Raw genomic sequence first — 16,158 nt, forward strand, 5'->3', positions numbered from 1 at the left:
CAAGACAGGAATCTGATGCCCTGCCAGGAGGTGTGAACACTCCCAGGGGTCAGAAACAAAGACCTGCCTGCCCTGACAGGATGGCTAGTGAAGTGGCACATCAAGGCGGTGGGCTTCCAAGCACTCACTGCCTCTGATATGTGAAGATTTCTCCCAGAGGAGGAAAAAGCCAACAACCTGCCCCAGGCACACTTCCCATCCAGGCATGCAGGAAAACTAGGTAGTCAGGAGACAAACACCCACAGAAGGCTAGCCACACCCATGGGGTGGGCTACCCGGACTGTACAGCCAAAGAAGGGTTCTGCCAATGTTAAAAGTGGCAGAATAGAAACTTCTGGGTAGAAAAGGCGCCACACTCCTTCGAAAGTGGTTGCCTCAAGGGTAGATTAGCCAATGGGTCCTGTAGCCCTTGGGCTACTAGCTTCCACACCCCTAATGCCCCTAAATCTAGGATTTAAGGGGCACCCTTGGCACTAGAACCTCAGATCTGAACAACTTGAAACAAAAGGACAAAGAAGAGACATGAGTCTGTGACTTCAGGATCTGCACAGAAAAAAAGGCACCAAAGACTGCACTTGTGGCTACCACCCACCAACTGCATAACTGCAACTCGTCCTGGACCAGAGACTAGTTCCAAAGGAAAGAGGAACCCCTCTGCAACCTAAAGGCACCCCCCAGAATTCCCTTGGATTAGAGGTACTATTCCCCTGCAGCCTACAAGCCAAACCGCCCTCCAAAATCAAAGAATCACTGGCCATCAGGCCTGTTGAGGGAATTGCCTAAAAGTAATAGTGTAGTGCATTATGGGAAATGTAGTCCTGCCCTTCAGCAAGTTTCAGGTAGCTACTGTTTTCACCCGTACTCCTGGATGTCGAAGTAACCAAAGACTGAACTTGCAGCTGCCAAAACCTGTTGGTGGGCAGCTGGGCTACAACTACCTTTGTTCCACGCCGTGCCTAGAGTGAGCCCGGGCTCTACAAACCAGGTACAACTCAACCGACTGTCAAAGCTTGTTCCTGGTATCCGCCTCACCTTTACGCTCAGTGGGTTCCACAGTACTCAACCTGCAAGTGACCGCTTGTCACTAGTACATTTCTCCATTGACAGCGGCATTAAAATTTTGCAATAGTGAAATGTACTGATTTATTTTTCATTAACAAATCCATAACTCCAGTTATACTCCTCCAGTTGTCTTTGCTTTGGTGTCTAAAAGTATATACAAATCTGCTTTAATTTTATAAATTGGCATCGGATTTCTTTTGAGTCTTGTCAATTACTTATCGTCCCTGTAAGTACTCTGAAATGCTTAACACATGTTCCTCTAGTAAAGCCTGACTGCTCTGTTCCACACTACCACCACTGAGCTAGGGATTTATTAGTGGGAATCCGAAGGACCTATTTAGGGTACCGTGAGATTAATGTATAGTGAAGAGTAACCAGCCTCACTGCATAATAACCCACTTTCCTACATTGGTGTCACAGTGGTGGGATCCTGAACTTGTGTTTTGCAGAACTACTTGGTCATAAGTGACTCTTCACTATTTCCACTTTTAACATTAGACCCACAGGACCCGATTCACAGAACTTACTTAAGACAAAATCCTAAACTTACTATTTTTGGTATTCACAGAAGTTAGGATTTTGTCTTAAAACAGACTTAAGACAGACTTATGTTAGGATTCTGTCTTAAGTCTGTCTAAAGTTTGTCTTAAGACAAAATCCAAACTTCTGTGAATACCAAAAGTAGTAAGTTTAGGATTTTGTCTTAAGTTAGTTCTGTGAATCGGGTCCACATTTTTTTTCCAGATTTTTACAAAAAGTTTTTAATTGGAATTTTTAGGACCCTGTGTAGACTTCCATTCCAAGTAATTAAAACGTTAGAAAGTTAGGAAAAAGTTTTTAACGTTTTTGTAACATTTTAAAATGATCCCAACTTTCATGTAAAATGTAGGTTAGTTCACAATGGAGGCTGACAAGAACCTCGACCTGTTCATCCTCCCAGCTCTGAAGATCAATTATCTGAGAGCCTTGTGCAAAATTCGTGGCATTGCCTTCCATAATGCAGCCAAAAATGAGGAGCTTGAGAGAGCCCTCAACTCCTTTGAGAAGGAAGTGGTAGAGAGAAGGCCCTTACTCAGAAGAACATCCCGAAAAGGATGAGGATGATACCTTGACCCGAGTAGCAGATGTTGGAGCAGAAGGTGAAGACCAAAACTCTAAATCTTTCCCCAGACCCCCTTCACCAGTGGGAAGTGAAAGAAGCCACTCTGGTAACCCCCCTACTGGTAAGATGGTAGTTACCCTTTAGGAAGAGATTGATCTCCTCTCACTAGAGGAGAGAAAGATCAAACTAGAGGAAAGGAGACTAGCCCTAGAAGAAAGGTCAAGATGGGCTTAAATCCTAAAGGTAAGTTTAGCAGCAAAGAAAACATGGAACAAGAGAAAGCTGTTGACCCTAAGATCCTCAAAGGGGTTGTTTCCAAGTTTAGTGATGGTGATGACATTGATAAATGGTTTGCAGCCTTTGAGAGGGCCTGAAAAATGAGAAGGATGGGTCCCCAGTACTGGGGCTCTCTACGGTGGGAGTTTTTCTCAGTCAAGGGAAGAGATAGACTTCTGACCCTTAATGAGGATGTGGCCGAGTCCTCTCAGCATCTGAAGGAAAATGTGATAGAAGGATTTGTACTCATCAAAGAAATGTATAGAGTGAAGCTTAGAGACAATCAAACAGGTAAAACTAGACACAGGTGGATGTCACAGACTCCTCAGTCAAAGCGCTAGAAGGCAGGATAAAAGGCAATGAGGTGGACACTTACGATGGGCTGTACGATTTAATTATGAAATAGCACATTCTAACCAATTGTAGCACGGAGGAATCACATCAGCATTTGGTGGATCCAAAGCTGTCTTCTCCCAGAGAGCTGGGAAGGATAGCTGACAAGTGGGTCAGACCAGGGTGTCCAAGAAAGCCCACGGTGGTTGTGACCACACAAAGGGTGCTCAGACTTCCCAGCAGGTGAAAGATGTGAGCAACAACAAAGATAAAAAGAGAGAGAGTTCTCTAAAGGCCCCAAAATTCTCAGGAGGGTGGGCGCTAAGACCCATCCCATTGCAAAGGTAAGGTGTATCAGGGAAAGAACTGGCACCCTACAAAGAAACCTGGGGTACGCTATGGCTGTCAGCAGTCTGGGCACAAAAGAGGAGATTCAGCATGCTTAAAAAAGTCCCTCGTTGGTGGACAGTTCAAGGGATTGGCTACCATAGGAGTGGGGATGGGAGTGTACTCTTGAGAGGCCAGAGGTTACACAGAGTCTACTTTAGTGTCCGTGCGAGAGGTGGATATTGAAGTCCTGGCAGTCTTACCTTCAAGACTGGAGAAGTCCAGACAAAGGACAATGGGACTGAGGCAGAGGCTCTGAGGGATACAGGCGACTCTATCGGGGCAGCTGGACTGGTTTCTCCACAGCAAATTATACCTGGTGCTGGTCACAGGTGACCAGTGCTGACCATGGAACTGAGCTGCATCCAATGGCCTCGGTAAGCTTAGCGTGGAGAAGGGTTCACTTGCCCAAAGGAGGTGGTTGCGCCTCCTACCATCGAAGTGGAGTGTCTGTCGGGAAATTACCTTAAAACCTCTGCCTGGACAGACGTGGAGAGGAAGATTTATGCAGAAATTCTGGGTGTCCCTGAGTGGGTGTGTGGGAGCACAGGCAGCATGACAGGGAAGTCCTGGGTGTTTGGACCCTGGAATAATGGCCCAAAACTCCCAAAGGAGGAGAAAGGACAAGATGTTTGACCAGCCAGCCTCAAAGAGGTCACAGGACCAGGGGGAGAGTTTTCCTGAGGAAGATGCCCTGGAGCCTGCGGAGGGAGCCTGTCCTGACCTGGCAGAGCTCCTGAGTGCAGGGGGGATCTCTACTGAGGACCTGTGCCAACAGCAAAAGGTCTTCGGCAGGAGCTGAAAGGCCAGAACAGGGAGAACCCACAAGATCTGTTGGGAAGTGGGGTACCTATAAACTAAGACCAGGGACCCCAAAACAGGGGCAACCAGGAGAGAAGTGGTCCCTCAGGAGTACAGAGAGTTCATTCTGACAGTAGCTCATGACATCCCCCTAACTGGACATCTGGGACACACCAAAACCTGGGAAAGGCTGGTTGCCCATATTTATTGGCCCCATATGTCTGAAAAAGTGAAGGAGTGTTGCCGCTCCTGCGTCACCTGTAAGGCCAGTGGCAAGACAGGTGGATGACAAAAGGCTTCCCTTGTTATACGGTTCCTACTAATCCAGCAGGACTGTGTATGTCAAACAACAAAACTTCATAATACAGAGACTGCGTCTTACTATATAATCAGTAAATATTGGTTTTGTTTGGCTAGTTCACAGTACCACGCATCTAAACTTCTAACCTTGCAGAGTCACAGATGTTGTTGGTAACCCCAAACATAAGCGCTCTTATTCTCAAGGAAATAATGGAAACAGATCTACCATTTCATTTGTCACTCTTGCATGCCTAAAGTGAAATGTCACATAGAAAAGATACAATATTGCATGTTCGCAACTATGGAGATTCCCAGGAAATCCCAGGCCAGAAGTTTTGCAGTTTACCAATTTCTCAGAGTCATGTCCCACTCCAAAGTGGTGTTTCCTTGGTGATTCTGCGGGCCCAACCAATCAATCTCGTTGCCCTCTCCTATACTTCAGTGTGGGCCTCTCTAATATATATGTGGGATGGTCTCTCAGTGCACGTACCCATTCATTAATGGGGATTAGATGTGCTCCCAAGAGTAGGCCTCGATATCGGGTAGTGCTAACCCACCGTTATAGGGGTTGCACTATAAAGTCTTGAGCGCTATCCTAGGGTGCAAATCGTTCTATATCAACGATTGTACCTCCCTACATGTTGGAATCACCTAGCCCCATACCATGGCACATGGTATGTCATTAAGCCGGTCTTTGTGCATTAACAAATGCAACACCATATGTGTGTGCAAGCCTGCACCATTATCTTCCTCGTTAGCCTGACAGTCGAGGACAGCAGGACTGCGTCTCAGTCACAGCAGCGTTCTGTGATGACTCCAGGGGGAAGTGAACCTCTCACCAACTTCAGCATGCACTCAGTTTAAATAATAAAATGGCAACTTTATCACACTGTGCCAAAGGTGAAGAGCAGTGTCTTACTTTGTCTAGAGAGAAATTGTCGTCTCCAATGAACAAAACAAAAGGAGGTGTCATGTTCTCAATTGTGTGACCCTGGAACTAAATGTGCAGATTACAGGTTGACAATGCCTATCAGAACTAGATACATGCAGAGGTCATTCTTGCAAATAGAAATATGTGTAAATCACTATTAGAAAATGATGTCAAGTTAAAATGCAAAACTAAAATAAAGCCTGAATATAAGCCACATAACACCTTAATTCAACTTCCAATGGTTGGGATTCCCTTTGCGATGGTAGGCATTGACATTGTTGGTCCCCTTGTCCCTCAAACCTCATCTGGGAACAGGTTTATTGTAGTAGTGGTGGGCCATGCCACTAGGTACCCAAACGCAATTACCCTCAGGGCTGCCACTGCCCAGCAGTGGCAAAGGCCCTTCCTGGTATTTTAACCAGAGTGGGGTTTCCTAAGGTGGTAGTTTCCGATAGCGGGACTAAGTTCATGTCTACATATCAAAAAAGCTATGCGGGATGAATGTGGTGCATGCTATAAGTTCAGTACCCCCTATCACCCCCAGACATATGGCCTAGGTTCAACAACACCATCAAAGGCATGATAATGGGCTTACCTGAAAAACTCAGAAGTAGATGGGATGTTCCATTACCTGCCTCATGTTTGCATACAGAGAGGTGCCTCAGAAGGGGTTGATTTCAGCCCCCTTTGAACTTCTGTTTGCCATCCTTTTAAGAGGTCCCTTAAGTTTGGTGAGGGAAGGCTGAGAGAAACACCTCAAAGAACCGAAACGTGATGTAGTGGACTATGTACAGGGGCTGCCTTTTCGCATGGCCGAGTATATGAAAAACGCAAGCAAGAATCTGGAGGCCAACCAAGAGCTTATACATCATAGAGGGGGGAGTGGAGCAGTGTCAGAGGCTTTTAAGCACATGGGGTATGGAGGAAAGGGCCGATGTTTGCATGGTCAGCACCCACTTTTTGCCTGAAGCCTGATGTAATTTCGAACTTTATGTGCACTGGTCCCTGCTAAACAGGTCCCCAGTGCCAAATCTCTTTCCCAAAACATTATACCTTGATTGGCACAACTTCAGCTACCCCTTTAAGACTCTAGTAAATGGTACGCCTGGTACCTAGGGCATGGGTACTGAAGAGGATCCTCTGGGGCCGCAGCACTGGTTGTGCCAACTCAGGAAAATCCGAAGAGTCGACTTGGCATACAGCCCTGTGTGCCATGCCACCCCTGCACTGCATAGAATATAGGTAAGCCACCCCTGCTGCAGGCCTTTAGCCCTAAGGCAGGGTTCACTATACCTTATGTGTGGGCATATCAGTATAAGCGGATATGCCCCTACTGTATCCAGTCAATTCTGTGACATTGTAAGTGAACAGGGAAGCCATAAAGAATACCTGGGCTGGAAACTCATCAGCAAGAGGTTCCGAGCTCCATGATGGCTTCACTGATTTCTAAGATGCTTGGTACCATTGTCTTAATAAATCCTCAATCATGCCAGTGTTGGATTTGTAAATAAATTCACACAGGATGCCCTTTATGAGGTTCCCCTGAAACCTAGCCAGACACTAGTAGGGTCTCTGGCGGGTTTTCACAAGCCTGCCACCACCAGACATGTCTCTGACCTCATGGGGTGAGAGCCAGCTCTCTCAGAGGACAGAGACAATACCTGCTCTGGGCATGGGTGTATCACACCTCCTCCAGGACAGGATGGTCTTCCTGGGCGGGAAGCTTCAAAGGCGATGCCACATTTTAAATCCAACACAGGAAGCCCCAGATAGTGAGAAGGCCAAGCACCCCTTCTTGCTCCACTTTTGGCGGGAGGAAAGGCGGGACAATTAGTTACATGAGGAGGAGGGCCCCCCTCAGACTGCATAACCCTAGGGCGAGGCAGGGAAGGTGAACCCCTATCCTGAAATTCCACCATCTTGAGATGGTGAGAAAACATCCAATCAGGGCTAGGGTAGGGTCTCTTCCCATAGGAAGTAGTCATTAGAGGGTAAAGATACACTGCCTCCCCTTATAATGCCCCTAAAGTCACTGTTTAGGTGGCTCCCCGAAACCTTGACTTCAGATTCCATGGACCAAAAGATGACAAAGGAAGAAGACGTGCTGCTGAACCAGGAAACGAGCGCTGCTGCAGAAGAAACCGGCGCCACACCGTGCCAACTGTGAAAGGACACAACAACTTTGGCTTGCTGTCCCTATCTGAAACCTATGCAGCCTCCAAGAACCCTGGAGCCCTGCCTGCCTTCATCAATTGTCTGGGACCTCCCTTTGAACTAGTGACACTAGTCCTCTGCAAACCGCCAATAAAGACCGCTGGGGTGAGGACCGGCACAGATCGTGTCGACGGAATCACCCCATCAACCAAAAATTGCAGCAGCCAATGTATAGGTTCAGAAACAAGTTTATTTAGACATTTGTCCATAAAACATTCTAAAAGAAAAAACCCACTAGACAATTAAAACATTAAAAAAGTTAAGGATTGTTGGCCACCAGAGCGGTAACCAACCCTTAAAACGCATCTACCAGTAGGAGGGATCCTCACAGTATCTGTGACCGCCGCTAGAAACAGCCCCGCTCATGTGAGCCTGTATCCGATTTCCGGTGGTGTTGACTGCGTGGAAGCAGTAACTTGGGCACAACCGCCCCGATCGCAATGGACTGCTCTCTCTGCTCCTCTAGCTGAACGCCGCTGGTGAAGAACCAGTTCAGAATCCCAAGACCTACAGTCCCTCTGACCCATGTAACCCGGAACTGCTTGCTGTGCCCGAGCCCTGGGACTTCCTAAACTCTAACTCCCCTGGAGATCAACTTTCCCTGAACTTTGGCAACTGTTGTTCCCCAAAACTCTGAGGTGGGGTGCTGCTTCCATCGACCACTATGGTAAATGTGTTGGTTGTCTTCTGAGATCTAACCCTATGCTTTTCTTCCCCTGGACTGCGACTGTCTCTGCCTGACGGCAGGGACTGCTGCTGCTTAAAACCAGTAAGCATTTGTGTCTAGAACTGCATTTGGTTGGTAATCGGCATAGAAAGCATTTATTAACTATTAAATGAAGTTCTTGGTTTCCAAAAATATATATAAAGATGCAAGTTTATTTTTTCAATTGTTCTCGGATTTATTCTCAGTGTGCGTCTCATTAATTACCTCTGTGTGTGCAACAAATGCTTAGCTCTACTCACTGATAAGCTTAACTGCTCTCCCACACCACCACAAAAAGAGCTTTAGAATTATCTGCTTTCACCAGTACACCTATTGGGGACCCACTGGACTCTCTGCACAGTGTGCTTCATTTTAGTGCACTCTAGAGAGATTCAGCTTCCTGCAGGGTACATCACAGAGGAGGAGGGGGAGGGGAGCAGTGTCGGAGGCTTTTAAACACGTGGGGGTACATCACAGAGAAGGGGGAATGGGGAGCAGCGGCCGAGTCTTTTAAACACGTGGGGTACATCACACAGGAAAAGGGAAAGGGGCGCAGTGTCGGAGGCTTTTAAACACATGGGGGTACATCACAGAGGAGAAGGGAAAGGGGAGTGTTGTGTAGTAAATCACACAAGTAAATAGGTTGAAATGTGGTTTATTCCGTAAGGAGAGCAGGTACACAGCCTGACAGGTAACCGGTCTCTCTCGAATGCCAGTAAGAAACATCATAGGCAAAGAACACAACATCACACATTCTATGGAATGTGGAACCAGATCAAATGACATTAATCAAAGATTCATAACACATCCCCATCGGAATACAATTAAAAATGTTTTGAAAACTAATAAATATGTCACCATCATCCCCTTCTTCTCTTTTTTTTAAGCAAGTAAGGAGATAAAGCTATCAAAACAAAACAAACTAAATACAAAAAAAATAAAATAAAATAAAATAAAATGCATCCTACAAAATTATTATTTTTTTACAAAAGAAAGCTTTCAGAAATGTAATCTGCCAACCATACTGGAGGTCTTTTTCACGTTTTGAATTACTTAAAACATTCAGATCATCTTGGTTAATAACATTTGAACTTCCTGGTATAGCAATGTTTTGATGATTCATATTCATATCAGTAATGGAAGAATTTTTACACAATAAGTCATCCAAATCATATAAATAGGAAGAATTTGTAGCAGCTTCTGAAGGTTCTGAAGATTCTGAAGGTGCCGAGCATTTTGCAATTCTTTTAAAGTTCCATACTTTTCCATTACTTAGACGTACAGAATTGTTAAAAATGTCCACAACTTGTAAAGGTTCGTAAAAACGACTTTCTTCTTTAGGAATTTTCCCTGGTTTTTTTACTCTCACCCATTGTCCAACCTCAATGTTGATATCTTTCACATCATGTTTACTATCATACCAATCTTTACTCTTGGTGTGAGAAGCATTACGTCTTTCATTACCTAAATCTTCAGACCAATTAACAACATTTGACTTAAAAAGCCAACCTGGGGTAAATTTGGTTCTAGGATTTCTACCTCGCATAAAAACGAAAGGTGGGTAATCTGTGGCATCACATATAGAAGTTCTGTAAGCCCACACCATTTTTAAAACTTGAGTTTCCCAATCATTATTCTTTGCATACATTTGAATGGTGTTTTTTTATAACGCGGTTAAAGCGCTCAACCATGCCATTACTGTTTGGATTATATAAAGCAGTGGTTTTATCTTTGATTCCCAATTTCTTGAAGTATTCTTTGGCTTTAGTTGATACAAATTGAACACCATTATCACTTAACAAAACAGATGGAATGCCTTCCATAGTAAATGAACTATCTAAAAATTCAAGGACAGTATCAGTATCTGCTTTGTTTACAATTTTCACAAAGGGCCATCTGGAAAATAAATCCATTAACACCAAAATATATTTTTGATCACTGCCAATTGGACCCATAATGTCAATTGCTGCGTGATCCCAAGGTGAATTAGGTCCTTTCATGGTACCCATAGGAGGTTTCAATGTCACAAGAGATTTATCTGCAGATTGACATGTTTTGCAATTTCTCACATATGCTTCAATTTCAGCGTCCATTCCTGGCCACCAAAACGAAGTTTTAACTGTGCGTTTGGAGCGGACAATGCCAAAATGTCCTTCATGGCATGAAGCCATTATGGATGAACGTAATGTTTTGGGAGGTATAACTCTTTCACCCCGCCAAATATTTTGACCCTGAACACTCAAATCAAATCTGACTTCCCAAAAAGGTTTCAATGGATGTTGATTATCCACTTTATTTGGCCAAGAATTAGCAAGATGTGATTTACCTAATGACGATTCATTGTCTTTAAAATATTCTTCATCCCACTTCTCTTTCATAATCCCAACACCTTCCAAATCATGTACATAAGCAATTTGGAAAGAATTCCACAACTCATCTTCACACTTTTCTAGTTGTTTTGGCATTCTTGAAAGAAAATCAGCAATGCAATTTTGTTTGCCAGGTAAATACTCCAGCTTGTAACAAAAATCGTGTAATCTAATGGCAAGTCTGACCACTATAGGTGAAGTGTTTATGGTTCCTTCAGTGGTTAAAACTTTGAGTAAAGGTCTATGATCAGAGCGTAAAATAAATTTTGTACCCCAAACAAAAGCCCGAAAATGATTTACAGCCCAAACACATGCTAATGTCTCTTTTACAATGGTTGAATATTTCTGTTCAGTGGGTGATAATGATCAAGACGCTCTGATCATAGACCTTTACTCAAAGTTTTAACCACTGCAGGAGCTCGCGAGCTGCAGCACGGACAGGTCTCGAGTCTGCCGTTAGACGGGCGTCTTTTAAATGGCAAGACTTGAGGCACAGTAAATGCTTTTTTAATATTGCCAGTGGTGTGGCTCACTGGTTAGAGGCGGCAGACCCGGGAGCAGAGGTCGACCCGGGACCAGGGTTCAATTCCCGATGCGGTAGGGTCTTGGGCCATGGTCAGCGGACTCGATAATTCTCGCCTTGGTGTCTACTCCAACCATGGGTCCCACTCAGCAACTCTGGGCAATAGCTTGCTTAATCTCTACTAACGGCCCCATCAGCGCCGGGGATGCTTGTCTTCATCTTGGAGATGCCCAGGAGGGACCATCTCACAGGGAAATCCAGGATGGGTTCTCCAGCGGTATACAGCGCCGGGACGCCCCTTTTCTGGGGCAGCTGTGCGCTTTACAAGTATACGACATTTAACATTTAAAATGCCAAGAGGAACATTCCACTCACCGCAATTCTTCTTAGGCTTCTAGACACGCCACCATTACATCCGTTTGACTCTTTCCACTAATTTGCATTGTCTCTGCTGACCAAACGGAAAAATACATAGATACCACGATAATGATAAAAAAAATTACGCTGTTTTTCGTGGTATATCAATCCCATCCTCGTCGCCATTTGTGGTGTAGTAAATCACACAAGTAAATAGGTTGAAATGTGGTTTATTCCGTAAGAAGAGCAGGTACACAGCCTGACAGGTAACCGGTCTCTCTCGAATGCCAGTAAGAAACATCATAGGCAAAGAACACAACATCACACATTCTATGGAATGTGGAACCAGAACAAATGACATTAATCAAAGATACATAACAGGGAGCCACCTCTGAGGCATTTAAACACAAGTGGGTACATGTCAGAGGAGAAGGGAAAGGAGAGCAGTGTCGGAGGCTTTTAAACACCTGGGGGTACAGAGGAGGAGGGAAAGGGGAGCAGTGTCAGAGACTTTTAAACACATGGGAGTACATCACAGAGAAGGGGGAATGGGGAGCAGTGTCCGAGGCTTTTAAACACATGGGAGTACATCACAGAGAAGGGGGAATGGGGAGCAGTGTCCGAGGCTTTTAAACACATGGGAGTACATCACAGAGAAGGGGGAATGGGGAGCAGTGTCCGAGGCTTTTAAACACATGGGGGTACATCACACAGGAGAAGGAAAAGGGGAGCCCCGTCAGAAGCATTTAAACACACGCACGCGCGTCATTTCAAACAATAATCATACACTACAGGTACATGTCAGAGGAGAAGGGAAAGGGGCGCAGTGACGGAGGCTTTTAAAAACATGGGGGTACATGTCAGAGGAGAAGGGAAAGGGGCGCAGTGACGGAGGCTTTTAAACACATGGGGGTACAACACACAGAAGAAGGGGAAGGAAAGCCACCTCAGAGGCATTTAAACACATGGGGGTACATGTCAGAGGAGAAGGGAAAGGGTAGCAGTGTCAAAGGCTTTTAAACACATGGGGGTACATGTCAGAGGAGAAGGGAAAGGGTAGCAGTGTCAAAGGCTTTTAAACACATGGGGGTACATGTCAGAGGAGAAGGGAAAAGGGAGCAGTGTCGGAGGCTTTTAAAAACATGGGGGTACATGTCAGAGGAGAAGGGGATGGGGAGCAGTGTCGGAGGGTTTTAAACACATGGGGGTACATGTCAGAGGAGAAGGAGAAGGAGCGCAGTGTCGGAGGCTTTTAAACACATGTGGGTACATCACAGAGGAGAAGGGAAAGGGGAGCAGTGTCGGAGGCTTTTAAAAACATGGGGGTACATGTCAGAGGAGAAGGGAATGGGGAGCAGTGTCGGAGGGTTTTAAACACATGGGGGTACATGTCAGAGGAGAAGGGAAAGGGGAGCAGTGTCGGAGGCTTTTAAACACATGGGGGTACATGTCAGAGGAGAAGGGAAAGGGGAGCAGTGTCGGAGGCTTTTAAACACATGGGGTACATCACACAGGAAAAGGGAAAGGGGCGCAGTGTCTGAGGCTTTTAAACACATGGGGGTACATGTCAGAGAAGAAGGAGAAGGAGCGCAGTGTCGGAGGCTTTTAAACATATGGGGGTACATCACACAGGAGAAGGGAATGGGGAGCAGTGTCGGAGGCTTTTAAACACATGGGGTAAATGTCAGAGGAGAAGGGAATGGGGAGCAGTGTCGGAGGCTTTTAAACACATGGGGTAAATGTCAGAGAAGAAGGGAAAGGGGAGCAGTGTCGAAGGCTTTTAAATACACGGGCGTGCATCACACAGGAGAAGGGAAAGGGAGCAGTGTCACAGGCTTTTAAAAACATGGGGGTGCATGTGAGAGGAGAAGGGAAAGGGAGCAGTGTCACAGGCTTTTAAAAACATGGGGGTGCATGTGAGAGGAGAAGGGAAAAGGGAGCAGTGTCGAAGGCTTTTAAACACATGTGGGTACATGTCAGAGGAGAAGGGAAAGGAGCGCAGTGTCAGAGGCTTTTAAACACATGGGGGTACATGTCAGAGGAGAAGGGAAAAGGGAGCAGTGTCCGACGCTTTTAAACACATGGGGGTACATGTCAAAGGAGAAGAGAAAGGGGAGCAGTGTCGGAGGCTTTTAAACACATGGGGGTACATGTCAGAGGAGAAGGGAAAGGGGAGCAGTGTCGGAGGCTTTTAAACACATGGGGTACATGTCAGAGGAGAAGGGAAAAGGGAGCAGTGTCCGACGCTTTTAAACACATGGGGGTACATGTCAAAGGAGAAGAGAAAGGGGAGCAGTGTCGGAGGCTTTTAAACACATGGGGGTACATGTCAGAGGAGAAGGGAAAGGGGAGCAGTGTCGGAGGCTTTTAAACACATGGGGTAAATGTCAGAGGAGAAGGGAAAGGGGAGCAGTGTCGGAGGCTTTTAAACACATGGGGGTACATGTCAAAGGAGAAGAGAAAGGGGAGCAGTGTCGGAGGCTTTTAAGCACATGGGGGTACATGTCAGAAGAGAAGGGAAAGGGGAGCAGTGTCCGAGGCTTTTAAACACATGGGGGTACATGTCAGAGGAGAAGGGAAAGGAGCGCAGTGTCAGAGGCTTTTAAACACATGGGGGTACATGTCAGAGGAGAAGGGAAAGGGGAGCAGTGTCCGACGCTTTTAAACACATGGGGGTACATGTCAGAGGAGAAGAGAAAGGGGAGCAGTGTCGGAGGCTTTTAAGCACATGGGGGTACATGTCAGAAGAGAAGGGAAAGGGGAGCAGTGTCCGAGGCTTTTAAACACATGGGGGTACATGTCAGAGGAGAAGGGAAAGGGGAGCAGTGTCCGAGTCTTTTAAACACATGGGGTACATCACAGAGGAGAAAGGAAAGGGGAGCAGTGTCGGAGGCTTTTAAACACATGGGGGTACATGTCAGTAGTGTGGCTCACCGGTTAGAGGCGGCAGACCCGAGAGCAGAGGACGGCCCGGGACCAGGGTTCGATTCCCGGCGCGGCAGGTTTCTGGACCAGGGTCAGCGGACTCGATAATTCTCTCGCCTCGGTGCCCACTCTGATCAGAGATAACTCTGGGCATTAGCTTGCCTCATCTTCACTAACGGCCCCACCAGACTGCTGGGGATGCCTGGTCTCACCCTGGAGATACCCATTAAGGGACCATCTCTCAGGGAAGCCAGGAAGGGTTTCGCAGCGGTCGAAGCGCCTTGGGACCCTCCGGGTAAGTAGTGCGCTATATAAATGCCTATACATTTACATTTACATGTGAGAGGAGAAGGGAAAGGAGAGCAGTGTCGGAGGCTTTTAAACACATGGGGGTACATGTCAGAGGAGAAGGGAAAGAGGAGCCACGTCAGAAGCATTTAAACACATGGGGGTACATGTCAGAGGAGAAGGGAAAGGAAAGGGGCGCAGTGTCTGAGGCTTTTAAACACATAGGGGTACAGACGAGGAGGGAAAGGGGCACAGCGTCCGAGGCTTTTAAAAACATGGGGTACAACTTAGTGTAGAAGATGAGGAGAGCTGTGCCAACATTATTTAGGCATCAGGGGGTATAACAAAATTGAAGAGGGAGAAGAGAGCTGCGCCTGGGGCTTTGAAATACTTTGGAGTATAAATATGGTAGATGACAGAGGTGGATACTGAAGAGGAATGGAAATGCTAGAGTCTGGGCAGAGGTGTGAAGCGGTGAAAGCAGGACACCGAAGGACTGTACATGCAGTGAAGGAGCCACTAGAAAGATATGACTATGGCACCTGCATGCCCTGAGTTTACACATGTGAGAGAGGGGGGAAGGGGTGTGGCAGAGACTCTGAAGAACTTAGGGCCCGATTCACAGAACTAACTTAAGACAAAATCCTAAACTTACTACTTTTGGTATTCACAGAAGTTAGGATTTTGTCTTAAGTTTGTCTTCAGACAGACTTAAGACAACATCCTAACTTAAGTCTGTCCTAAATCAAACTTAAGACAAAATCCTAACTTCTGTGAATACCAAAAGTAGTAAGTTTAGGATTTTGTCTTAAGTTAGTTCTGTGAATCGGGCCCATAGAACACACAAAGGCAGAAAGGGGTCAAGCACAGATTGGGAGAGGGGTGAGTGTCCTACAGCAAGGGGTGATGGGGTGAGACCTGATGGGGTTAGAGGGTGGAAAGCCCCAGACAGTAACATGAAGAAATATCCCTATCCACGGTGTGTCCATCAGTGCGGTAGCAGAGGGTGCTGTGGTTAAGATGTTGTATTCCCACCTACATCCCCTCCCCTTAACAATAGACCTCCTTCTTAATCAACACAAAGCGGGAACGTTGTACTGCACTGTGCACCCCCCTTACCACGCTCCCATACCATACATAGTAACTACTCATCTCACCGCACACTACTAACACTCTGTTCTAACAAACATGCCTGCACCTGGCCTCATTATGGAGGTGTCAGTGCAGTGACAGCTACAGATTAACAAGTGAGCAGGACTTTGGTGCCAGGCCATGCTCATAGACATGTGGTAGTTCGAAGGTGACTACTGCTGTCCTTGGAAACACAGGATCCAGGGGCTACTGAAGGGCCTCTATCTTGCCAAACACCTTTTAAGAAATGGGATTTCCGGTAGGCTAGGGCAAGGCCAAAGCCAGGCAAAAATCTCCACTCTAGTCAGGATAATGGAGTTACACTAAAAAAAAAACCCTGCTCACCCCCTTGATAGCTTGGCACGAGCAGTCAGGCTTATCTTAGAGGCAGTGTGTAAAGCATTTGCACATAACTCACAGTAATATAGTGTACGCACTACAAAAGGACACCAC

The sequence above is a fragment of the Lissotriton vulgaris genome, chromosome 1_2, assembly GCF_964263255.1.
Source record: "Lissotriton vulgaris chromosome 1_2, aLisVul1.2, whole genome shotgun sequence".
Lineage (NCBI taxonomy): Eukaryota > Metazoa > Chordata > Amphibia > Caudata > Salamandridae > Lissotriton > Lissotriton vulgaris.